At 37.3% G+C, this 27283-nt stretch overlaps 1 protein-coding gene across 3 annotated transcripts in view; it reads left to right on the forward strand.

Moving 5' to 3' along the window:
- Positions 1 to 4352: 4352 nt before the first annotated feature.
- LOC135262326 (retinoic acid receptor beta-like) overlaps positions 4353 to 27283 on the forward strand; it is a 122413-nt gene continuing 99482 nt past the window's right edge. For 2 of the 3 annotated variants that reach the window (XM_064349302.1, XM_064349320.1), the window contains exons 1-2: positions 4353 to 4647; positions 4741 to 4825. The gene's annotated coding sequence lies outside the window, so the exon portion shown is untranslated. Of the gene's footprint in view, positions 4826 to 27283 lie in introns of all 3 variants that reach the window. The other variant, XM_064349311.1, reaches the window with a different exon arrangement.

Genomic DNA, 27283 nt, shown 5'->3' on the forward strand with positions numbered 1-27283 from the left:
AACAAATATATGACAATCATGCACCCTGTGAGATTGAGATGTTTAACACCAACTATATGTACATCAGTAGACAGTAATGGCAAATTATTTCGGGTTTGCATAATTTCATCTTTTATTTAAAAATTAAAACCTTATTATAAAATAGCAAAGTAAATATATAAAAACTTTTAGGCACATAGGTTTATTCAAATATATTTTTCGAAAGGTCCAGTGTGTGAGAGATCTTGATCACCCTTTTATCCAGTATACATAGTCAAAGCTGTTTGAACGTGATCGAAGGTCTAGAGTTTCAGAAATACTTATCGACACATATGAGCACATGAAACATTGCTTGGAATAATGATTCATTCAGACTAAGCAAGTAGATTAATTCAGTTCTCTTTACACACAATATCTATTCAAATATTTTCTCTTTAAATAAGGTTGCAGGTGAACAAAACAAATTCACTTTCTGTTGTCAGGAAAATGCTCAATTTACATGCAGTTCACACAGATTCCACCACAAGATGGCGCTGTTAGAGTATTATATCGCTGCCTATGTGCTCGACAGTGTTTCTGTGTGTGTAGTATTTTCACAAGTCATAAAATCATAGTAACCTGACATTTATGGTGAAAATAAACCCTTCCATCATGTGAAAACTACTGATCAATCATTAATAAAAATGTTTTAAACCTGGTACCCTACACTTCTCCATTGGTGGTAGTCCAGGCTGTAAATCCCCCCACGCTACTGCATTGTTCTCAGACTGAAGCTGTATGGTAATATTAAGAAATGTGGGAGTCTGCTATGCCTTGGTTTCCCATCACTATGAAATATGATCACTGCAATAAGCCGTAGCTTGCTGACTTCACATTCTGGGGGAAAAACTGGTCCTTCAGAAGTATGCTATTGATAAAATAAAAAATAATAATGAGGCATAACAGATTGACTTATTGTGACAGGTTGCGGTTTCAAACTCATTTGTGATGTAGTGGGGAACATGTTTATTGAAGTGTGGAGGCATGCAGTGAATTGAATCCAGTGCTGTTTGGAGCAAATCTACTCTGCCAAATGAACCTTTTGAACTGTAATTATGTAGATGATGGAAGCTGTGTTGTATACTGTGAAAAGCAAGAGCACATTCATTTCAGTGACTTTTGAGACCTTAACCAAATCATCTTTGTACAGCTGACAGTATGCCATCTGACAGTGAAATGACTGCATTTTTTCTTGAGTATTCTCAAAGGATAAAGTCTACAAGTAAAGATTTACACATCAATGTATCTGTTGTCAACATGCCCAGTACTGCCAAGGAATAGATTTTCTCTTCTGTACCTGTTTCTGATTTAGAATATGAACTACGTTTGGACTCGGGAAAAACTGAAAATATGCTGTAGGAAATCCATTAAGCATGAACTATACATTATATACCTGTGTGTATTTGAAATCTGGTCTTCAGAAAGAATGAACATTGTCAGTGAAAATATGAGCATGAAAGCATTGCGCTGAAATACTCATATAAGAAATATAATTCATCATTCAGTTGTTGACATGTTGGACTTGTGGTTAGACTGCCCTGATACCAGATATTTGTGGTTGGATTGCCCTAATTAAGGCCATTATTATATATATATGTTAAAGATATTGGTAATTGTCGCCCTGTGATAGAACTTGTCCTGATTGGAAAGGCTGATCCTAGATAAAACAAAGAGGGGATGGTGACTTAATGCACAGCTGGTAATATGGCATGTTTGTATTTTTACATTTGGATGCTTTATCTTAATAGCATCAGTAAATATATTAATAAGTTATATGCAAAAGTAAGCATTGTATTACATAGAGATAGGAGGTTTGTCACATTTTTTGAGATGACAGTTTAAAAAATATTTTGTGGTTCTCCAAATGTTTATTTATCTACAGCACCTGCATCAGCTGAAAAACTGATTCTACAGCCAGCCATGGATAATCTGCCTATTTGTACATTATGTTTCATTTATTTTAATTAACCAACCTGACACCAGACCTAACAACAAAGCTAGTGCCAACTCCACTATAAATAGTGAAAATGTGTCCAGAAAGGCTGAGCAATCAATTTAGAGGGTGTTACACCAGCTCTGTCTGAAATTTGCTAAGGACACATTGAGACACTTAATCTGTATCACAGCTAAGTACACAATTGTTGCTGTACATACAATACTATGCCATGTGGACTAAACAAGAAAGACTGACACATAGCTATTAAGAATAGGCTGTTTAGGATCACTCCCACTTACATCATGTACTCTTCATCTGCAGGCTCAGGTACAAGTGTACCCCCACAGGAAACCTACATAGCCCCACTGAACATTGAGGGTAAAGTGCCCCAGTGAAGGGATCCCAGTCTCTGAAGGCATTTGACCTAGTTACATTTTTTTTAAATACATATAAGGTTGCAGTTATCTCTACCAACATGTCAGTTATTCTCATAAAGCGGTTGTTGTAACAATGTCCATAAATTAATCCACTCCACAACAGTTCTCATCCTTTATAGCATCCTTTATTCCACATGGAACAACTGAACAGCTGTGTTGGGAGAACTGGTCAACAATCACTGCTTTAACATTCTTCATGAGCGTCTATCCAGCTTGTTTAGGCGTCACTGAAACTAAGTTCTGGGCCTCAGGCTTGCTACATAATTGTGAACTCACTGCACCATTGCCTGGTATTTGCACTTAGGAGACAAATCCATAAACAAGGCAGAAATTAAAATAAATGCCAGTTCTATTAATTAGAAATCACCTTCGTGTTGAATGGTTTGTTACTGACTCCTGTGAAGCTGTGGTGAACCAACCACACACACGTGCATATGCACACATGTACACCCACATACAGTATACATGCCTTGATGCTGCTTTTGAACAAGAGAGCATATATTTCGACTAGGAAGATAAAAGCAGGGTGGTAGCTTATTACAACATAACAGAGTGCACTGTATTCTCGTCTTTGAGATATGACCTTACTCAGCCCGCCTGCGTTTCACAGTCAATTTTCCCATTTCCTTAATGAATATGTGCTGTGTCTGTGTCTTCCTCGAATGAGCGCTCACAGAGAGCGAGGGTGCGCCAGACTAATTGAGTGTCGGGTCTATATGAATAAAGCTGCTCTGGTAATTGTATTCAGCAGCAAATGGAAAAGATAAGAAGCCATGCATTGATAGGGTGTCAAAACAAGTTTTTGCTCTCCCTCTGTTTTTCTCTGTCTGAAGAGGGGAGAGACAATATCTCCAGAAAGAGTAATACACACATCGCACAGCTACCCCGTGTGCTGATAACATCATCTCTTACCACTGAATAACCAGGAAAACGAGAGAAAAGGAAGCAAACATTACCAAGACAATGGAGACGCTACAACCTCGCATTTCACTGCAAGAATCTATCAACACAATAATATGGGCTGTGCACTTAAGCAGGAGGGCTTTTTGTTCTAATGGGGGAAGAAGGCTCAGTTCTCCCTTGTGGGAGATGGTTTAAGAAGATCTGAGTTAAAATGCATATAATGTCTATTATTTCTTAAAAATTTGGATTATGGAGAATCACTTTATTTGTTGAATATTGAAACATATACAAGACGTATACATCCTGGTGCCCATTCAGAAACTTGGCCTTTACACACTCAGCTGTGATGCCTTGCCCAAGCAAACAGAAATTGTCCAAATCAGGTGTGCACCTCTGACCCTTAGATGAGACCCAAACGTAAACTACTATGTAACTGTATCGTAAAATCGCTAAGTTTTTAACTAAACCAATTTTACAGCCTGTAAAAAAATTCAGAATATTGATAACCGATAAATATCATGGTCACACAACAGGAAAGAGAAAAGAGTAATTGTAAAACATTTCAATTCAAATTATGATCATTGATGTTAATAGTGCTTGGCTTGTCACATTATGATGGTTTTCATATACTAATTCATTTTTGGTGGACAATATAGCTTATTTTATATCTCTACAAAAAAGGTTAACTCTTTCTCTCTGTCAAGTCTGGTACACACACAAAGTTGTGGATTTTATAAACCAATTTAAAAGCCCACGTGTCACTCAGTGGGATCTCGAGTATTGTCTTCACTCGCACAACATTCGCTTTAAAGTCTGTTTTTCTTATGCAAATCCCCAGAACCTTTCCTGTGGCATCAACCCTCGCTGCCTCGCTTGGCAGGCTTCAAATGCGCTCCCCCTGCTCCGCGCACCAACCCAACATCAAGCTGCTGCTGCGTTCACAGAAAATCACACCACTTTGTTTTGGAACAATAGGCACCGATGGCAATCTAAATGCCGAGGTGCGGAAGCCACAGCCTCACCACTGGCGTGTGCAGTGCCCTCTGTGTTATTTATATTCATACTTAACAGGCACATTGACTGTGTCGAGCCCTTGACTGACTGTGAATATGTAGAGACGCCCCCGTCTCTTTTTTCAGACGGCTGCATAATATTTTAACACTTTATGAAGGTCTGGACGCGCGTCCCAATATATGTGCTTGTGGCAAAGCACGTACTTCGTTACAAACGGCCGTTTGAATGATTACACTGATTCCATGCGCGGGCTAGATTGATTGTCGTCTCTTACACCTGCTAGGATTGTATTGAGGAACTTCCTGCTCCGCTCCAGCACCAAGGCGAGACGAAACAGAGGTAGATGCCAGCAAATTAGCTATTAAACTTTGTATTTCCAATAACTTTGAGGAAAATGCATATTTTCTGATCACATTTCTGTTACATAAACAGAATGGAGAACGGAGAAGAATTAAAATAAAAAGATAACATTGGAGCTCGGACTAAATGAAACTTAAAGCTATGAGAACATCTACGGGTAAGTTTACTATTCTTTTATTCCGACTGAAGTTTATACGATCCAAAACGAAAGCATTTATGACCTGCATGCTGCAGTGCATTAATACGATACGTATTATAGCCTATAGCTTATGTACCGCAATGTCTTAGAATGCGATTCGTTAAAAAATGCAGATACAACAAGAGAACAATATTTAAACGTGTGATATAAATGTTGTGAATTTATACAACGAGGTAAGCAGATAGATGCAATACTGTTAATATGAACATTTGTTAATATCAATATGCAACTTCTGCAGTGTTGCTGTTGGTTTCAATCGTGTAGGTTGAGCAAAACACTGGAAACACTGGTATCTGTAAGCCCTTTTCCATATTCCCTTGAGACCGAACCCAGACACACTGGCATCAATGCGTCTCTTAGTCGTAAGTAGTTGAGTACACATGCCATTGTTGGTCGGGGGTTAGTATTTCGAGCTTATTGGAAGATCTTATAATAGCCTCTCATACATTGGAGCATAATTTCGTTGTTTGTGAGTTTTTACTCTCACACCTTACATCCTTCATCATAGAACATCCACATAGATGCCGATACTGGCAGTGATAAATAGTTATACTTGTCTCACACATCAGGAACCAGCCAGTTGCAAATTGTTGCTGAGATACCAATGTCTGGAGCAGCATTGATAGAAGTATGAATCCACACATAATCACCAATTTCACATAACATTTTAACAAAACTTAAGTGGTTGTTGACAGTTAAACACCCTACCAGAAAGTTTTTATCTTCTTTTATGGATTACAGAAACCCTTTTGTGTTTTCACTTTTAAAATTTCACCACAAATGGTGTTTCTTTAAGTTTTGTCTTGGCTGTGATTCATCACGTACAGTAGAGTAATTCTGTTGCCATTCTGCACGCATGATTCCTCAGTGCTGGCCAAAGATGAGATGCTTCACTGGAGAATCTAATTCAGACAAAAGTGCTTACTACAGTTGTCTACTGTAGTTTGATCGCTTCGTAAATGCACAGAGATTTTTTAACTTAAAGATTGATGGGCCTAACCGTTCAGTAGCACCTTCCTTGTTGAGTGACTGATTTGTGCAAACCTGCATGCTGTGTAGGAAGAACCAACATACACATTCCATTCCATGCTGAGTACACTATCACCAGTATATTTGCATCCTGCAACACAGGAGAGTATCTCCATGTCTTTATTTCTGATTCCACCGTTGTTATATGCCCTGCATACCAATTATGTGGTTCCCCAACCAAAAAAATGTCCTAGATTCCAGATTTATCTTCAGGCAAGTTTTCTAAATATTTTTGATCTGAAAACTGTTGACTCTGAAAAACTTTTCCTCACTTGAGTGAAGTCATGTAGACTTGACTGCTGGGGATATGTAGCCAACTAGTCTTGCCTTAACAATTAGACCAAACTGTGAAACAGCACCAGCCGTCTCAAGAAAACGATGAATGTGAATGTATAAAAATAAATATTTTAGTACACATTCTCATACACACGCATGCACATACAGACACATACACAAACATACGCGCATGCATATACGCACACACACACACACACACACACATTCTCTCTCACACACTTGCACATGCACACACACATGCACACTCGCACACCCACATGTGTACATGCACACACACACACACACACACATGCACACAGTGCCACACAACACGCGTTGCCATTACAATACCAATGTGCTGCACTTCCATTGTCTCCAGGACAGAGTGAATACAATGATGAAAATGTGTAATTAATATAATTGAATCTAGTAAATAAAAATGAGTAGTCAGTACATGCTTTAGAATCATTATAACTGATAACCAAATGACTGAACATTAAGTCTGAATTTTGTTGTAACAAAATATTGAAGTATTGTTACATACATAGCTTTCCAACTGCATAGTGATGTGTATAATTTATATCCCTTCAGTACTGCTGCAGAGAAGCATTGGTTATTTATCAATGTATTTTTTAGAAAAAACTGATCATTCCAGAAATGAGTTAATGCGTGATTAAGTTTCACCACTCAAAAAAGCCTCTTTCATCAGTACCATACTGACCATGAAACTCAGTTCTATTCTCACAGTAAAATAAATACACGAGGAAAGTATCAAATAAAAATGGGATGGAAACACAATCTGCTGAAGACCATGCTTTATCCTTTTTCACTGTGGAACCTTTTCACTAGTTTCTTTTTTTTTTCCTCCTCTGAGTCATTGTACAAAGCATTCTGGTTTGCACAGCCCCATGAAATACTCAGTCTTACTGCATGAAGTTACAATGGCTTCTCTGTTAATTTATCAGGCCAGCATTTTGAAACAATTTCTGACAAGCTGCCAGTCAAATGCACTACTTTGTGCCAGAAGATTGTATATAGCATGAGTCTGTTTTTCAGGAGATAAATGAGATAGATGTTGTTCACTCATTTATTTGTTCACAGGTATTTGCCATAATCTCATGTTTTCTGTGCAAAAACTATGAGGTGATAATGTGTTGATATGTGCTCAAGATATGGTGATGTTGTTATTTTATTAGTAAAATCCTGTCTAACATGCTATAAATGTGGTCTGGGATTTGTATAACTAAGCATCTTCTACTTTGTTGACAAAACATGTTTGCCACACGAAGATTGATAGGGATGGAAAATAAAATGCTTCACCCTTTTGCTAGGGATTACGTATGAACAGGCTATGTACTCAAAATACATAGCTTCATTAATCACCAGAAAACATTCCCAGCACATACAGGGGAACAGTATTCCTCTGACTGCCCAATTGATTGGAATTTAGAAATTTTTGAAAATGCAACATTTCTCAAAGTTAAGGTCAAAGCACATTGCAATTAGCTGTGCCTTGGTCAGTGTAACATGTTAATTTAGTGAAATAATGAATAATTTAGTGAAATAATGAATTCTGAGCCACAGAACCTACATTCAGAAGGCTAAAAATAAATAAATGAATACATTTCATGCATTGCCATCAGTCAAAGCCACTGGGTGGATAAACATGTCAGTGGATGATGTATCCTTGGGATCCTTGCTTATCTGTCTGTTTTGTTGTAGGTTCCCTAGTATTATTACTTCATTGTTGAAAAATGTTTAAAGGCAAATTACATACCGTATATAATCATTCAGTTTGATTACTACTGCTTTTTTACACATTTTCATTTGTGAGTTAACTACAGGATACCTTGCATTATTTTATTTGTCAGAAAATCTATGATCCTCCCTTCTACTATTGTTTAAATGCTTATTCCAATGGAAAGTAGTGGGAGAGCCACACCACAAATTCTGACTGTGCATGGATCCTTACCAACCCATACCAATGCAGACTGGCGCTGGGATGCAATTGGGAATGGGTTTCAGTCAGCAGGGTATGCACCGTCTCAATGCAGATCAGGTGCCTGCAGTCTGCCTGGGATAGTGAGGCATGAAGTGCAGATCTCCGGTGTGATGACTGCATAGCTCAGCTAGTGGAAAGAAGCAGTGGCTGGCTAAAGCATTTCTGAAGACACGCATGTGCTAGTTTGTGCTCTGTCCATCTGAGAGCATTACAGTGTTGGTACAGGTGTACAAATACAGTTGCGCTTTCCTAATTGGGAAAGAAGTTAAATAATTTATTTTAAAAGCACTTGCCCATTCCAGCATGACAGACTTGTAATATACAGTGCAGTCCATAAGTATTTGGACAGTAATGCAACCATGAATATGGTTAAAGTGCAGACTGTCAGTTTTAAATTTAGGGTATTTACATCCATATCCAGTGATCCATGTAGGAGTTACATCCATTTTTGTACATGGTCCCCTATTTTAAGGGTCATAATGAACATAATCATAAATAAAGTCATTGTATTTAATACTTGGTTGCAAATCCTTCTATTCGATGTCTGCTTGAAGTCTGCGACCCACAGACATCACCAGACACTGGGTATCTTCCCTGGTGATGCTCTGCCAGGACCGTACTGCAACCATCATCAGTTCCTGCTTGTTTTGGGCTTTTTTGCATTCAGTCTTGTCTTCAGCAAGTGAATTGCATGTTCAATTTGATTCAGGTCAGGTGATTGACTTGGCCAGTCAAGGACATTTCACTTTTTGCCCCAGAAAAAGTCCTTGGTTGCCTTAGCAGTGTGTTTGGGGTCATTGTTGAATTGCTGTAATTTTTGTCCTGCTATAATTTGAAGCACGGTTTTTGGTTGGATCTGATCAGATAAGATGTTTCTGTACACTTCAGAATTCATCCTGTTGCTGTCAGCAGTAACATCATCAATAAAGACAATTGAGCTAGATCCAGTGGCAGCCATACATGCCAAAACCAAAACACTACCTTCACCTTGTTTTAAAGATGGTGGGGTGGGGTGGGGGGTGCTTTGAATTATGAGCAGTTCCTTTCTTTCTGCATACTTTTCTCTTTCTATCAGGTTGGTACGGGTAAATACCCATCTCATCTGTCCATGAGAGTTTGTTCCTTAACTCTACAGTTTTTAAATTACCCCTTGTTCTTTGTCTCATTTCAAATCCAGTGTGCTGGAGTACAGAACCAAAACAACAATAACTGTGTCACTGTCCAAATACTTACAAACTGCACTGTTTCTGTTGGTTCAGTTTAATCTTATCTTTTTTAAATGAGTTATGAAATAGCACAACAAAGTGCTGTTGCTGCATGGTTGAAGATGTCATTGTCTTTTCTGCAGTACTTACAAGAATGAAAGTTCTTCTGACTTTCATTCTTGTAAATGCCTTTGATGTTTTGAAGGGCATGAAGAAAGTGTTTAAATATGTTAATAATTTCAGGAGAAATTGCAGTGGATTAACACAATTTTATTATAAAGCACTAGTTGAAAGTAATTGGATTCCTGCAATATGAAAACTTAATCAAGTGTAGGCTTCTTAGCTTATGCAACTAAATGAAATGGTGAGGTGGACATAGATATGAATAGTTTATAGAGGTGTACCTGTGACTGAAGTTCCTTGTTCCTCTTTTATATTTAATAAATATGTATAAAATTGTGTGGATGTGGGCCAAGCCTGATAATTGACTATCTCAGAGAACTCTGAGATAATCTATTAATGGCGCTGGTTCACATCAAGACACATTTCCACATTTAAAAAAAATTAAAATACGTATTATACTGTATCTTTAAATTGAATTATGAACTCCAGCTAGTCTTGCAGTTCTTCAGGAGGATAATACATGAAATATGATTTTACCATATTAAACTAGGTTGCTGTTCAGTCATTTTATAGTTCTGGTAGTTTTTAATGTACTTTTACTTTTTGCATTTTGTTTTCATGAATGTTCCATATGGGCTGAAAGTTTCCTTTGTAGATTCTTATTGATAGAGTTTCACAAGCAGTATTTCTATGAGTCTTGCCTTGAAAGAGATTTTAAGAGCAGGAATAAATTCCATTCATGTCATATTTTACATATGTATGTATGTATGTATGTATATATCTGCTTCTATAGTATTACCTACCTTTGTGCCTGTGGTTCCCATAGTTTTGCAAAGTTGCAGTATTGTTCCAGTAAAAGTCCTACTGGCTAAATAGTTAATAAGTAATAAAAAAAAGATAAGTTTCCTGGGTAGTGTAATAATAGTCTAAGACTTAAATTATATCTAGCTCCATATTTTAATTATTGTAGCAGTATTATTATTAGTGTCATAAGCTGTATTCTGATCTTTGTGACATCACAATTTGGTGGTGAGCAAGTAATTTACGAGTTGTTGTTAAATAATAATTTTTAATTATTATTTTTGAAGAATACATATTCATTTATATGAAGCTATATTATTCTAAAATGGACATTTTTTTGTTTTCTGAAATATAAAAGTATTTAGCAGAATTCCTTACGGACCGTTTTTAAGAAGGCAGCTCTTTTGAAATGAAGGTGGTTTGAAATACGTACAGGAGGCCGTGGTTCTTACTGCAGGGCTGAAGATATTACTGCCTCCTTATGTAAGCTCATTTCTTGTGCCTTTCATGCCTGCGACAGCCTTTGATGTTGTTTCCTCAGTGAATGGTATATATAGAAGGTACTTTAAATATGATAATGCTTTCAGATGACTTTTTGAGTGTGTTAATTAGCGCGGTTGTGTTAAAACATATCACATGCGCTAAATTGTATTCTGCCAGTGTGAAATTAAATCAAGAACAGAGCATTTTTAATGATGAAAGAAAATAGAAATGTTAATGTTGGGGAGGGAGGAAGGAAGGGAGGGGGTGTTCAGTTGATTAACATTTCCAGTTGAGGACTGCACGATGCCCTAATTTCAAAGATACTGAAGATGTTGCTCATAAGACATCCTTTAAGATCTCAGTTATTTAACATTAATGAGGTTGAAAAATATATCAAAAGGATTAACCTTGGAGATATAATAGCCTGAAGTAGTTCTTCATGAATAATGTTGTTAATTTCATCAGCAATTTTATACAGCAATTACTTTCCCTACATAGCTTTCCTCTTCCATGCAGTTGCTATATATATTTTTGCTTGCGTCAATTCTTTTACTTTTTATATAAAAAGTTTTTTTTTTTATTCTATCGTGTTAGCATATCCAGAAGAATACTATTTCTTATAACCATATACAATTGTAGAAATGAAATGACTCACCCGATCATTTGTAAGTATACTGGCTATGTTATATTATTAAGTCTTGATTTCAGCCTGTGATGTATTCCCATACATTTGGAATGAACAGCACTTTCATTAAACAGGACACGGTTTCGCCATTTATATAAGGGTGAAATACAGACATTTATTTTCTTGTATTCATCATGCAATTACAATAGTCAATCAGTAGGTGGCAAAATATAATCAGAAAAAAGGAAATCTCTAACAGTTGAATGTACAAACTGACAGCCAAGATCCTTCCTCTCTGTTCCGTTTCCTTTGAAAAATCCTATGGAGATGTTCATGGCACTGCATTCTCTTTCTGTATTGTTTTATATGCTAGTAGCACAATGTTTGTCTCACACTCATCTGACGCATCTGAATCCAGATAGTATGGTGACACTCCCATTACTTTCCTGTGTGGAAATGTTACACCTATTTTAGGGGTATAATAGTTATTTTGTAATATCCATTATAACCAAAAATACACCTTTAAAATGACCTTGCCAATTGATAAAATTATTGCAGCAATGTGGATCTTCCATTGATAGTTTGCTTGTTAACACTTACATTGAAAAGGGGGGTGATCACCAGCAATGTTCTAAATGGAAAGATGGATACACCCAATCTGTTTACATCATGAGTGCACATAGCTTTATTATTTTTTGCATTTTTTCCCCAAAACATCTCAAGCTAGGAGTTGTTCTGTGGCTAATAAGGCAAAACAGTTTTAGCTGGTGAGCTAGCTTATTATCAGTTTTTTATGAATTTTAATAAAAAGTTAAAGATCACTAGTTATTTTATGTCACTATCTAGTTAGCATTGCATTGCTAGCTATGAAATGCTGAAGGCTTTCAGAAGCTATGTGTCAGTAAAGAAGAAACTAAATAAATAGCTCTAGATGACCCAGCTGATTCTGTAGTTGAATATTTCAGTATACCTGTTTCAAAAGTTTTTAAAAGTGTTTCCCTCAGTTGTGTTGTTCATTGTTTCTACACCTATGAACTATATGAATTGTGTATTTGATGGAGCCGCTTAAATGCCATAACCACAACATGGCTTTTTACATGTTTAAAAAGTAGTATTTCCAAATAGTGCTAAAATAATGTTAGAAGTGTTTTGAAATAAAAACTCAATAAAATAAATATGTAAATGGAATATTTTGCTTGGAGGCACTTCAGTAAATATTCACTTCATCATTAAGTTATCTCAGGGTTGTTAAAAAGACTGACTTATGCTATGCCTAAAGAATTCAAAATAAAAACTGGTAAATATCTCTAAATATTCTGCAAGCATTCCATGTGTTCTCTATGATGACCAGATGGCCCTCAATTAATGACTATGTATTTACATCATGAATATGAACGGTGTGTCAGTAATAAGCAAACCAATATAAACCAAAAATCAATTGTATCGTTCAAAAGGGTATGAATATGGACAATTACTAATGCATCCATAATAAAGCTCATGGTTTTGCCGTTCACTGCGATTGGCTCTTTGAGAATACTCATGAAGCACAGTGCTTTGGTGAATCTACACCTCTGTTTCTGCACAAAACATCCTTGTGCTACACTTGAGTTTTATAATCTACATTTTGAATGTTCAAAACTTGTTCTGTGGATTAAAATGAGTCCTTTTCTGCTTTGCGCTTGCTATTCTGCTAAAGCTATTCATTGCTTAGTCCCACCTATCTAATAACATAAGTTAACAACTACTGCAGTTTAGGAGAGTGAAAGCAGTTGAGACTGATTCATTGCTAGCAAAAAACTGAATCATATTTTTTTATGAATATGAGATATAAATGTATATGTATATAAACCTTTTCAGTTTGTGTCCCCCTAGCACTGTTATAATAAGTGCTGCACCACACCTGCATTCTATAAGGGCTAGTTATACAACTGGGGAAATTATCATAAATTGTCAGCATTCTTAAATGTGATTGACTGTGAAGTAAAAAGTAGATAAAAATACCTTTTTCCCCTGAAGCTGCCAATGATTTACAATCATGATTTTTTCCATTCCAATAAGGTATAGGGTATTATTGTAATTCAGCATTTTTGCATTTTTATACTTTTCTTTTCTTAAATTCCCCTTCACATTTCAATCGTGAATAATCTGTACAGTAAGGCTGTAAAAAACAAAGGTACCTTATGGAAATAAGCTCCATGGAGATGCTTGAAAACTCACAAGTTTAGGTAGGTTTTTAGAGTCTGGTGACCTGCATCTGTTGAGGTCACCAGTAGGTCACATGATTCTCACAGTCCAGTTTGGTGGCTATATTTTTAGCATGTTCAAAATTTGTTCAAAAGGAGCTGGACTGTATAGTTGTGTATTCAGTGGGGAATTGACTTTATTACTTCTTTATGTAAGGCTTTTGTTTCAAATCCCTTCAAGGAATGGGTTGCATTTATATATTTTCAAATGTGGTCTTAAGCTAGTTTGTGCAGAAATATATAACTATATTGTCAATGTGTTTTTACCAAGTTATTTAAAGGCATTTTTAATATTGTTGCTCTAGTTAAACAAATGAATGTTCCTATTCTCATATGATAATATTTCTGTCTTTCCAATAGCTGCCACATCGCTCAACAGACAGAATCGCAGTTTGCACCGTACAGATTCCCCATGAGACTCATTTATCAGCCAGTTTTAGCCTCTCTCCCTTCTTTTGAAAGAATGTGGGCGGAGGAACCAAAAAGACTATGATGGTGTAGTTAATAAATATATCTATATTTAGAATGAAATACATTTATTGCTATTGCTGTTTGACCATTAATTTTTCCTCGGTCAGATCAGTCAAAACCCATTTTAAAATCAACATAAATAATGCTTGCAAAAATGAGAGGATGTAAGCAAATTATATAATTATATATTTTTGCACATCATTTATATATTGTAATCCTTTCAGTGAAAAAATTTACTGTTTTAAATGACCTGTACTTATCTGAAGTGGAAAATACTGCATTTTAAAAGTCAGCTCAGAGTGTTGCAAAGGCAAGATTACTGAGGTTTTCAGAGCTGGGCTGGCAATGGGAATCCATGTATATCTTCGGGAGAAAACTCTCGCACAACATCAATAATAAATGAAAAATGTCTTGTTCAGTAGAAGGCTTGGATTTTATAGGAATACCAATTTCTTGTGGAGCTTATGCGAAAATACCTATAAAATATTTGTTTAGCCTTGTTGATGTCTTAATAAAACAATGCAGATTTTTTCAAATGAAGAAAAATGCAAAAATGTTGTTCATTGCAATAATTATTTTATGCTTAGAAAAGGAACAAGAAGCTTCGACGTCCTAGCTCTGAATAAATTTGTTACTCTATTATATGTTACCTGAATTCTATAATATCAAATGCTAACAGCACAACCACATTCTGTTCTGTCTGGAGCACCCTCAGAGAGCTGTACTGTTAAACACACAGGTGTTTCCAGTTTTGGTTTTGTTAGGTTTCGAAGGCTAAGCTAAGACACTGCGATAATACTTTATTTGACATTGATCGCTGTGACACGGAAATGAGTGTCATTACCATGATATACCATAATACCTATCATGAAGTATCATGTCTGTTCATAACTTTGACATACTGTGGTTATGACACAATCTCCTATTTGTGTTACAACTGTCATAAAACCCTCCATAGAAGAAGGCTCACTATGGCAGGGGTGCAATAACACTGATTCATCATGGCATTTGACCATGACAATAATTAGTTGAAAGCTATGTCACTGTGTGCCAACATGCCAATGTCCCGACCAAGACAGGGATTAGAAGCCAGTCTTCAGGAAAAAAACAAGGCCAGGACTGCAGTCTTTTTCATTCATGCAAGCTCACGGTACTGTGGAGAGAGGCGTTTTTACTTTTGGTTATCCCTGTATAAGAGCTGTACCTGGTGACAGAAGAGCAGCTTTACTGGCCTGAAAGTGCAGAGTGAGGGGTTCTGTCAGAGGGGAAGGGCTCACGGAAGCCGCACTATCAGGACGCATAATGGCACCAGAACCTACAAACTCTACAGCACATCCTGTTTTTAGTTTCGCCTGTAATTTGTGGTCACTGTTGTTGAACTTTGGAGATTCACCAATTGAACTTCAGTTGCAACAATAGACAGAGATGGAATGTTCAATATAAAAGTAATGGGAATCCACCAACTTGTTTACTACTGATACAGTATCTTAAGTGGAACAACACCCACTGTTCTGATTCATACTGATCCTGTATCCCAAAGGATCTCCAGCTGCCATAGGCAGTACAGTTAGCCACTGTTGTTTAGAACACAAGTGTCTGCAGTAAACTAGACATTAGGGTTTAACAATTACTGGTGTATATGCAACATCACATGAACCAATCTTTCCCCTTGGAAATAGGATCCTTTGTCATTTATAAAATAAAAAGCCCCAATAATATTCATTACTTAAAAAGAAAAAGTCAAACACATGCTGTAACATCTAATAAAAGGTGTGAATAAGTGATTCATTGAATTATGCTTTAATGGTGTCAAAGGAAGCATCAAATGTTTGTGACACATTTCACAGGGAGTTAAATGGGAGAGACTAAGCAAACATTCATTTAATGTGATGCTCTATGTGGATCTGCTGCCTCTTTATGTAATGTGCAGCACTGTGGGATTTCTCTGCTTTACCGTTTGTTTGAGGGGCAAGTCATGTTCTGCTTTTAAATGCATTTTTAATTTGTAATGCAAATGACTCCTTTTTTCACACGAGTAATCTTGGTTACCTAGCACTCTGCCATCCAGTGGCTGCCTTAACGTATCTGTGACACGCTGGTCATATCAGAGAAGTGCACTCTGACAGCAGTTTCTCCTAAATGGGCAAACAGAAACGTACAGGGTAACACATACAGTATGTGTGATTCAGAGAGAGGGAGACAGAGAGAGAGAGAGAGATCCTTTAACAAAAGCTACGCACTGCACCAAAACTACTTGTAGCTTCATCTGAATATTCAGAACCACATGAAATGGTGCAGTTCATGAAATGATTAAAATTCACAGATTCTATAGTATTTCATTCATTTGACTTTTCCAGATGGGTTTATTGTCAGACCTATCATTATAATGATTTACAGACAAATAATCATAATAATTTAGTTTAACTGCTGTGAAACTTCTACTTATCTACAGATTTTTGAATTTTTGAAAGAATTATAGAATGATTATTAAGGAAATTAACTCAGTCATTTTGTGAACCAAAGTAAATAATGAAGATAAATATTCAGCTATTTTATTTAGCTCTTTATTTTAAAATACATTCTTTTCTTTTTTTTTACAATTCTCCATTTGAACATTTCTTTTTCCATTTTCCATTGGTGATATACAGTATACCTGCATTACAATACGGTAAAGTTGTTGGCTAAACAAACAAACATATACCAGTATACAGATATATTTAATGCATTCAATCATACTGCATTGCAAACCAAACAGAATGTCTCTTTCCACCCCCAGATTTTTTTAAGCGCAATACCCAGATTGCACAGGTGTGAACTACTGTTATAGCATATGTGAAGTCACAGTCACAACATTTATCTTGCCAATTTTCGTCTAAACATCAACACTTCATTACTGTTTTTCAGTTTGTAAATATGTTCAATATGCTTATTCATTAACACTTTGATATCTTATTCAGTATTTTCCTTAACTGTAATAAGATTTACTTCATAAGCAGTCATCTATAAATGTTGTGTAATTTCTTGGATTGTTTATATTGGCAAAAAAGATTTTTCCCATGTTTTTATGAGAGGTTTTTGAAAGTGATAGACAACATTTAAAAATGTATACATTGATTTGATTTCAGAACTTAATGCATCTAAATTAAATAAAAACTTATAGAGCCAGTGCCAGGTTAAAATTTTATATCAGGTTATGTTAATGCCAGGTTAATGTATTTATATCTTCAAATTACTTAGTAATTACATGGAACATTCAGGAGCAGGCACCATATAACAGATATTCACAAGACACTCATGTGTCTTGTTATTCTTGTTCTTTTCATTGATTTTGTTAGGATAGTTGTTACAATGATTTGTTCTCTCTTTGGTCACATGCCTGAATACCAGTGATCCCTCTGGTGTACTGAGTGGAAATTTACCTCTCCCTGAACTCTGTGAGTCGGTGGATGCCAGTGTGGCAGTTGGCACTACCATTCATAGTCTGTGCCAAGCGTTTGTACTCATCCACCAGGTCTGGTGGGGTGGTCCCTGGCACCCTTCCAATTTATTGCGCCCCCTTCAAACGAAAGAGGTAGAAAAGAAGAAGGGGGAAAACAATCGTGTTTCACATTTTTGGAGTGGAACGGATGAGTGACTGTGTTTCTGCAATGCCATGTCAAAGGCTGGAGTGTGAGGCAGTGGATTGGTTGAGGTCCACATGGAACAGTGAACCTCTTCACATAAAACCTGTGCAGTGTCACGCCTGCACAAGGCTTAAAAGACTGGTAGCTGCACCCATCATTGCCGCAGCAAGGCAGTGAGCTGTTGAACAGACAACTGCCATTGTTCCTCATCTTATTAATGAGTCTGGTGCAGTCTTATTCCCCAGCAAGAATTAATTCTCCATTTAAAAAATCGAAATTAGTTTTCACTTGTGAACAACCAGTGGATGATCTGTTTCACTCTAATCTGATTACAATTAAAATAGTTGAATCTGTGCGCTTGTGTATTAGTACCATTTTTAAACTCTTTGTTACTCTTGTGACATAGTCTATCCTATAGGTATATATACTAAAAATACTAAAGTGACTGCACACTAAAACACAGCATTATGAAAATATTCTTTTAAATCCACCACATTGTCAGATACATATTTTGATTTCAAAAAGTAAAAGTTTGACAAAAAAAAAAAAACGAACTCAAACCCCCCAGGTGCTGGAATGCAAATTTCGGCAGCCTATACAGGGCCATTTGAATATCTTTCCCTTTCGAATCCTCTTAGGATCAGTTACAGCATGTTTCCCAGAAAACGAAGACAGCCAGAATGAACTCAGAATGTTGATTAAGACCAGCCTTTCTGCTCCTGGAAATCCACATTCCTGAGTGTAGGCAGATTGCTTAGATTCCGGATTTTACACACACGCACACACACATACACACACACACACACTCACACATACTGTATATATAAGCTCATAGTAAGAAAAGGCTGCTACAGTGTTCACTCCAATTACATGTTATGGAGCCTAGGATCACATTATATGGATAGACAACCATGTTGCAGGAGGGATTCTGTTATTGTGATGGCTTCACTTTTGTTTGGCCCTTTATTTCTGTTTGCATTTCCCTGATGGCAAAGCTGGCAGGGAGTGATAAAGAAAATTGTCATCGTAAAAGAAGGAAAACACACCATCAAATCCTTTCCACTGACCGTGGCAGGGTTTCTTTTTTATATTTCCAAATAAATTGAGCCACATCTCACAACAAATTCTGTGAACGTAATGGATCACCTCAGATTTGATGTACATAAACAGCGGTGGTGCTTGTATTTCCAGGTTTTGTACAATTTCTGCTTGATGTGGAATGCTGTGTTGAATTGTAGTCCTTGACATTGTACATCTGGACATTAATAGCAGCTGCTTTTATGAGCGAGGCCCCGTTTAAAATGAAGATGTTGCCTTTTATTTCCTGGATAGCTGAAAAGAGCCCGTTGACTGATAGAGGCCTTGTGGGCGCATTTGAATCATGAGCTGTAGTTCCTTCCCGTGGAATTATCATTAACCCCAGGATTGTATTTTCAGTTACGGATCTGAGCACAGCTGTGGAAGCCCTTAGCCCCAGAGCGCTGGGTACAGTCCCATTTAGCAGTCCGATCAGGTCCACAAGCCCCAGTGCTGCCTAAACTCTACGTAGCACAGCTTGTCTGATTTGCTTTGATCTCTGGCTCAGAGCCCACAGAATGAGACAAACAGCACCGCTGCAAATCCATACTGGAGTTCAGACTTCACAACACAGGGAATCTCACAAATTATAATTAACCATGAGAACTCTTTCAGAGCCCAGGTTTGATTTGTCCTCAGGGGGAATATATCTCATGACCAATTAAAAATGCCAATACAGTCCGTGCTGCTAGATGAATTTGTTATGGAGTCTTTCATGGAAATCTTCAGTTGATCAAATTGTGTTTTTTTTCTATTGCATTTTAAATATATTTATATAAGACAATATTTATAATTCATACCTGAAACGTTCCTGAAACTTTATAATAAAATATCCTTAACATGTACATTTAAAAACACTTTGAAATGAGCATAAACGTATTTCTCTTCAAAATACTTTTCTCAGCAACTATGGGAAATGTCTTTATCCAGTTGCTGCTATCTTTTTAAAGAGGTATATATAATTAAGTTTTTTAAAAAGTGAGCATTATGGCTTTGAAATTAATAATTGCACTTGTTAATGGAGACAAAAATGCATTCTAGATGTTTTCATGATTATTAGTGTGGTTGACTTTGGCAATCACATTTCTATTATCTCACATATTATTATTTTTCTTTATTTATTCCACCCATTTTTTGGACCGCTACTTCTCCCAGAGTTTTCGCACCACATACACGTGAAATATGTCAAATCGAGCGAGTTCATCGAGAATGGTGTGCTATTACTTTGTTGAAAGTTTTGTGCATGGTTCTTGAAAAATTCAACATTTTGTGGGCAATTTTTCCTCATAGAGAATGAATGACGGAATGTTCACCCTTGTGATGTCACAATGCTCTGTCTTCTCACATTTGTGATGTCACAATGCTCTGTCTTCTAGCAGCTGGTCTCTCTCTCTGGATTTGAACATTCCGCCATACATCTCTATGGGGCAAAATTGCACACAAATTGTAGGATGCCTCATTGGACTTGGTAGAAAGTCCTTTGTTCATGGGTGAAGAACCCTAAACCTAACACAAGCTGAAACGCTAACCCTAACCCTAGCTGAAACCCGAACCCTAACACTTGCTGTAACCCTAAACCTAACCCCAGCTGTAAATTTAACCCTAATCCTAACCCTAACCCTAGATGTAACCCAAACCCTAACCCTAGCTGAAACCCTAACCCTAACACTTGCTGTAACCTTAACCCTAACCCCAGCTGTAAACTTAACCCTAATCCTAACCCTAACCCTAGATGTAACCCAAACCCTAACCCTAACCCTAACTCTATCCGTAACTGTAGCAGTAACCCTAGCTGTAACCCTAACCTTAACCCTAACCCTAGCTGTAAACCTAACCCTTACCCTAACCCTAGCTGCAACCCTCACCGTATCCCTGGCTGTAACCCTAACCTTAACCCTAACCCTAGCTGTAACCCTCACCCTAACCCTAGCTATCACCTTTACCCTAACCCTAGCTGTAACCCTTACCCCAACTCTAACTGTAGCAACCTCCTGGAACACCCTTGCAAGTGCATACAACACACTAGCAACCATCTAGAACACCATAGCAACCACCTATTAACACCCTAGCAACCCAACACCACAGCAACTGCCTTGAACTCCATAGCAACCACCTAGCAACACCTTAGCAACCACCTCGAACACCCTAATAACTGCCTAGATCACCATATCAACTACCTAACAACACCCTAGCAACCACCTAGAACTCCATAGCAACCACCTATCAACACCCTGACAACCACCTTGAACACCATATCAACTACCTAGCATACGAAACCTGAAATACGTCGCCATATTCAAAAATAGTAATACTGAATGATTATGTAAGAATAATGTTTACATAATGTATAAAACTCTGTTCAGCACAAAGTCGAATTTGCATTGGCGGCAACCACACTTCACAATTTCTGCAGGAATTGTCTAGTTTTTATAATTATTGCTATTGTATTGTAATGGTGGAAGCATAGTTTGAGGCAATTGCATATACTGACAAACAAAATGCAGTATAAATCAACAAGCCAGTGCACTCTAAATCAATTAGCGGTCCATTGGAAATGCATAATAAATCAATTTGGCAGTGCGATCTAAATAAATTAGCAACCCATTGAAATCCGTTGCCCATGCATTTGGAAGGAATTTCCTGTATAGTATTCTCTGATACTAGAATACACATTTCAGAATGCAGTGCCATGTTAAACTATTTTACATAAAAATACTTGCCTGACTATTTAGCGGTAAAGAAATAGAGGAACACCTTGAAAAAATGAACCAAGTTGTGATGCAGTTATAACAAATAGAAATATTTATTTCAAAGGCATAGAGGGTACACTTTGATGTAATAATAGCTTGTCTCAGAGGTGCAAGTTAGGAAAAGATGTTTTGATATGAATATGATTTAAATTCAACAGTTTATGAGGTGCATAAATGCTGTTTCCTCTAGTGTGAATATGGGTGACCTCTCCATGACCCGGGTGAAAAGGTCAGCATGCGAGACGAGAACCGCAGGCTGCTTTTAAATCTTTCACAGACCACAATTCCACAGTGCTGCATCGCTGCAAGCACGTTAATCAAAGAAGTACATATCTTTGAAAAACAGCATTTAGGCCAGATGGATGCATTTCGTATGGAGATGGATATTGTAAAGAGGAGATGCGTTGTGAGAGTGAGAGTTGAGGACTCTGACGCATGTACACCACTAGAGACATTACATTGGACTGAAGCTACTCATTTGTTTCCAATGAGCAGACGACTCCTCTGACAAATTCCCAAAAACGAGACTTTTCAAACACGGTAGATTTTGAAATGCAGACTCCGTTACTGCCAGGCTGCTGCACTTCATTCGCATGGTCAAAATGCGGCCCTGAATTAGCTCTCCACATTCCTCATCAAACAGCTTGTGTGATTCCAGCATTGAACCTGTGGTGCCTTATCCTTAACTCAGTGATATATTATGCTATTACTGTGTATTTTCTTTAAATTGTTAACCAATATTCAACCAATACTTTCTTAATTTCAGAGTTTACCAAACCAAAATATTATATATACAGCCTTTATTATACTTATATGCAAGGAAATAGTAGATTCCTTTCATGTGAATCTACTGTTACATTGCATGTCCTTTTCTGGTCAGATTTTCTGTGCTTTTCCTTTTGCAGATAGTCTCCATTAAGGGACATTTCTTTAGCTGCAGAATGAGGGGGTTGTATAGAAGCTCTTCGATAAGGTTGTTTGTTTCTAATAATGATTTGTGCCCCCTTTAAATGACAATTTAGCCCCGTGGTTGGACAGAGATGCAGAATGATAGATGATTCCTTGAGGGTAAGGGATTCATTTCTCTTCCAGAGTTTGTCAATAAGGGCAGATCTGTCACACTGGATCAATAGAGGAAGGAGATATTGCTGTTGCTGAGCAATTATGCTTTTATAATTAGTAAATTCACATATGTCATGGTAAATGTCACACTAGGTACTTGTAATGTAGGTCCAGGGTTTCTGCATTGCTGTTAAAATGTGTATGAAAGAGAATGCATAAGAAATTATTTTAGAGTTAGGATTTAGATATTAGCAGTATATATAACTTATGGCTGCTTTTTCTAACTGTAAATTAATTTTAGATTAATCAGTAATTATGAGTTATCTTCTGGTAATTTTTATAACAAAAATAACATGCTGTACTTAAAATTGTCAGTACATACCATTTGCTTCAGTTTTTTTATATAGTCTAATAATCCTAATGATAATCATCCTCATCATCATGATATGCATTTGTTTGTTTAGCGATTTTTTTTTTGTAGCCTGATAATGGAAAAGGAAGGGGGCGTAACAGAGGAAAGCCACATTAGAACGTTTGAGACTGATAAAAAAAACCCCATAAAAATAAAGCCGTCGGTACCCACCGCTCAGGAAATGAACTGTCATTCTGTTATTGCTACGTTCACGCCGAGGAGAGGGGCTCATCATGTTAGCGAACAGCACTTCTCAAGTTGTCTGCCCAAGCTAGCTCCACAGGCTTCGCATCGTATTGTTAGCAGCAATGGTGCTGTAATAGAAATCTGTATAAACTCCCACCCTATGACCCTCCAGGATGTGGCACTGGTCACATCTCTCTTCTAGTTCTGTGAGGCCTACTGTGGTTCACAGAATTCCACGTTGAAACTGTGTGTTTTAACCTGTAAGCCACAATGCTCAGTGTTCCATGTGACTAGGGTAAGTTATCCAGTTATCCAGGTGCACTATATGATATGTGCTTATGCCTCAGTCATATATGGGAAAAAGTAGATGGTTATAGAATTTATAGATTGGATTCAATGGGACCCATAAAAATGTTTTCAGCTTTTTTTATAACCTGAACAGACATTGTGATTGGCAGCTCTACACTGTCCCAGTCTGACAGTGCCAAAACTGAGTCCTCATGGTTCTGGAGGTTTTATGGTTTAAGAGGTTGAGCAGTATTCTGGAGTCTTCATTCCACTTGCTAGCGCTGAGACTTCGGAGAATTAAAAGCTTTGGTTGACTCTCCAAACTTGACACACATGGAAACAATTTCTCACATTCCTGCAAGATTAAAGCATGTTTTGTGAAGCATTGTATTAGCCCCATTTCTGACTGTGGTGACTTGAGGCTTAAGGCATATTTGGTTACTATTAATATGGTGGTGAGAGAGAGAGAGAGCGAGAGAGTGAGAGAGATAAATATATGATAAACCACCTGGTGATAGTGTGGGGGCTGCTGCCTGGCTAATATTGTATCCTAGAGTGTGAAGGCACCCCGGTCTGGTATCAAATGCAAATTGTGCAATTGCTGACTGTGGCTGACAGCCCCATAAGTCTATGCATGTTTAGCAGTGGCATCACCCAGCAAGAAAAGCTTTGGTTGGTGAGATTGTCCACATCTCATCAGACACCAGCCACCTCCTCTGGCTGCTAGGGTGCTGCAGTCTTCCTGTGCTTACATCCCTGCAGTGTGCAATTTAACAGCTTTCTAAAAGTGCTTGTTTTACTAATGCCTTGACCTCTCCACTTCACATTTTTTCATTGTTATTCATGCATGTGCATCACCTGAGATGCAATAGCCTCTTAACAGCGTTAATGACATTGACTTTGAATAACAAATTTAAGCAAGTGTTGTACGTTCTCGCATAACATTGTTTTAAGTTTAGTGACAGGTAAATAGGTTTGTGTCAGAAAAAGTAAGCAAGTAAACCTTGCTTTTTTTTGCAATTTTGTTATTGTCATTGTCATTTGTTATCATTCAATCTGAAGAATAACTTTTCTATTATAAATGCTGAACTGTAGTTGTGAAGGAGCTATATTATATCTGACACATTATCAAGAGCAATATTTTCAGTGTACTCTTGAAGGAGCAAGACCTGACCCTGGGAGTTACAGAAGGAGAAATGTGCTCCTTCACCTGTGCCAAGACCATTACACATTCTTTACAAGAAACACATTAAACTTCTAGAAATCAGCAGTGTTGAGTGACAGATCTGTGCAAAAAGGGGGTATTGCTCACAGCAAATAGACCGGCAGGAGACTTGGGAGTTCAGCGTAATGGTGGTGAAGTGCTGTCAGAGGTGAGTGTGACATAAACATTACAGTCAGAGTTCTGACTTGTCAAAGAGCCGCCTCTCACAGTTACACAGGGACCAGCAGAAGGACAGGATCCTAAGGCCAGACCTCCACCCCCACTCTGTCCTTCTCCTGGGAAACGAGTTACTGCACATTCTCGCCTGTAACAAACATTGCATCCAACATTCCTTTCAAAGCTGCCAGAAAAATATCTGATAAAAAGATTGTGGTCTTTTGGCATTGAAATGGAAATGAGGCTATGATACAGCATCATAATGCCTTCAAAGAGAAAATCCATTTATGATGCAACGAAGTTGGAAATAATCCACAAACTGAAAGCAGGAGCAGGTGCTGGTTGATACAACTTCACACACGTTTTCATTATAATTGTAATGTTTGTCTTTTAAGGTGTTCTGTGATACAACAGCTTGAGGTGGAAGTAAGAGGTCAAATTGAATTAGATATTTGTTGTGGTGGGTGCTCCCCACTTTAAAAGTAATATTTTGTATAATTTTGCATGGTGTTGCTTACATGCTGCACTGTAACAGTAGTGTGCATTACGAAACCATTATTGCATATAATAACATATTGTCATTAAATGCAGAACATGGGAGTAACCACATATGTTCAGTGCAATGAGGAACAGTGATTGAGTAATATGATTAGAATGTAAAATTTTATAGCTTTAGTTGGAAAACTTAATGGTATTTTAGCAGCTAATAATAATGGTGAATTCACTGTCCTTGCTTTTTACACCTTATATCAGTACAATCAGTAATCCCCCATTCCCTTAAGGACTTACTTTCAGTCTTTGTCACTGACAACAAAGAGGCTGTCTTTTTCATTCTTCACAACTGTTTCAGGTTTACTAAAGATGAAACATGTCCATTCCCTCTGTGAATGCTTGTTTTATAATATATGGGTTTCTACACAGTTTTATGTCCTTGAGATACACGACTGCTTATTGGAATCCTTGTCACAAAGGACAAGGCATCATGAGCATTGAATTGTGAAATAAGTGAAAAATCTATTGACAAATGCAGAAGTTGGAATGAATTTATCTGTAATACATGTTCTCAGTGCTGCAGTAAGTCTCTCAAAAAATTCCTGAACAAGAAACAATCATACATTGCCAGTCATCTGCAGTTAAGGAAATTTTGACATGAATTTCTGAATATTTAAAGGCACAGTACAGCACAAGATTTAGAAATGAAAATAAATGCGTGTTGCTTTTGTCCGTCATGGTCGAAAGGGCTCAGCATCCGTCTCTGTTCTCGGGAAAGTTAAAGATATGAGTGCAGAAACCCTGCAGATGTTCATCTGGGCCTTTGGACAACAGCAGCACTTTAATATTTCAGGAGTGCGTTGCTGATCCATGAGGCAGCCACGCGGCCCTTCAGCTGAGTTCTGCTTGGCTTAATTAGAGAGGGAAGGCACTGCAGGGTTAGTGCTGCATGGCCAATGTCTGGGATGAATTACTGATGTCTTTTCTGAGAGAGAGAGAGAGAGATGGGCAACAGGCAGATTATTGTACCCATATTAATGTACCCATATTTGGCCCTTACGTCTTTATTTTAATTTTACTTAGTAATGCAACAATGTATTTATTATTATTCAAGAGAGCTAAATATTTTTCATTTCTTGAAACGTTATAACGTCCATAGGGCATAGTGCAACTCCCATGCATTTCTTTCCATGCTCTCCACAAGAACAGAAAGTCCATGCTGGGGGGGGGGGAATGCTGTGTTTGGTAAACCATGTAGAAATACAGCACTCGCATTCCATGAGACCCCGCACTGCAGTTGCACTTGCTGCTGAAAGTAGAGCACTGGTTCACATGCATAATTCTTCAGTGTGGTTTTGTGTTTGCATACAGTAACGGTCTAATCTGCAGGGCTCCTGTATGTGTTGGTTTTTTAATTTAACCCACTTGTTTTAGAAACAGTCTTGTTTAGTGTGAGGAGACTTCAAAGGTGTTTTATATCCATGCATAGCCAATGGCAACATTTACAAGACTGCATTTCTGAAAATGGGCATATGTGGAGATTTTTTTCCCTCCTTGCAGCTTTCATTTTAATAAAACATCTTTGATGTTATACAACCTTAGATTACTGTATACTTCCATAACCACCTTGGTGGATATGTTAATAACAAATAGATCAACAGTGCTCAGAGGTTTATCAATATATTCAAAGATTTTTAAAAATTTGTTTTAAAAATTACATAAAAGACTTATGTAGACTTATGTAGAGCATAGTGCTTGTTTGTGGACTCATTTTCAATAAACTTCACTCAGTGTATAATAATAAAGTATCAAATACGTCTAGTTTCAAATTTGGAAATGTGCACATTATTCTAATATTGATTAAATTCATTTTTATTCTCAATCTAC

This window comes from Anguilla rostrata, chromosome 1, assembly GCF_018555375.3.
Source record: "Anguilla rostrata isolate EN2019 chromosome 1, ASM1855537v3, whole genome shotgun sequence".
Taxonomy (NCBI): Eukaryota; Metazoa; Chordata; class Actinopteri; order Anguilliformes; family Anguillidae; genus Anguilla; species Anguilla rostrata.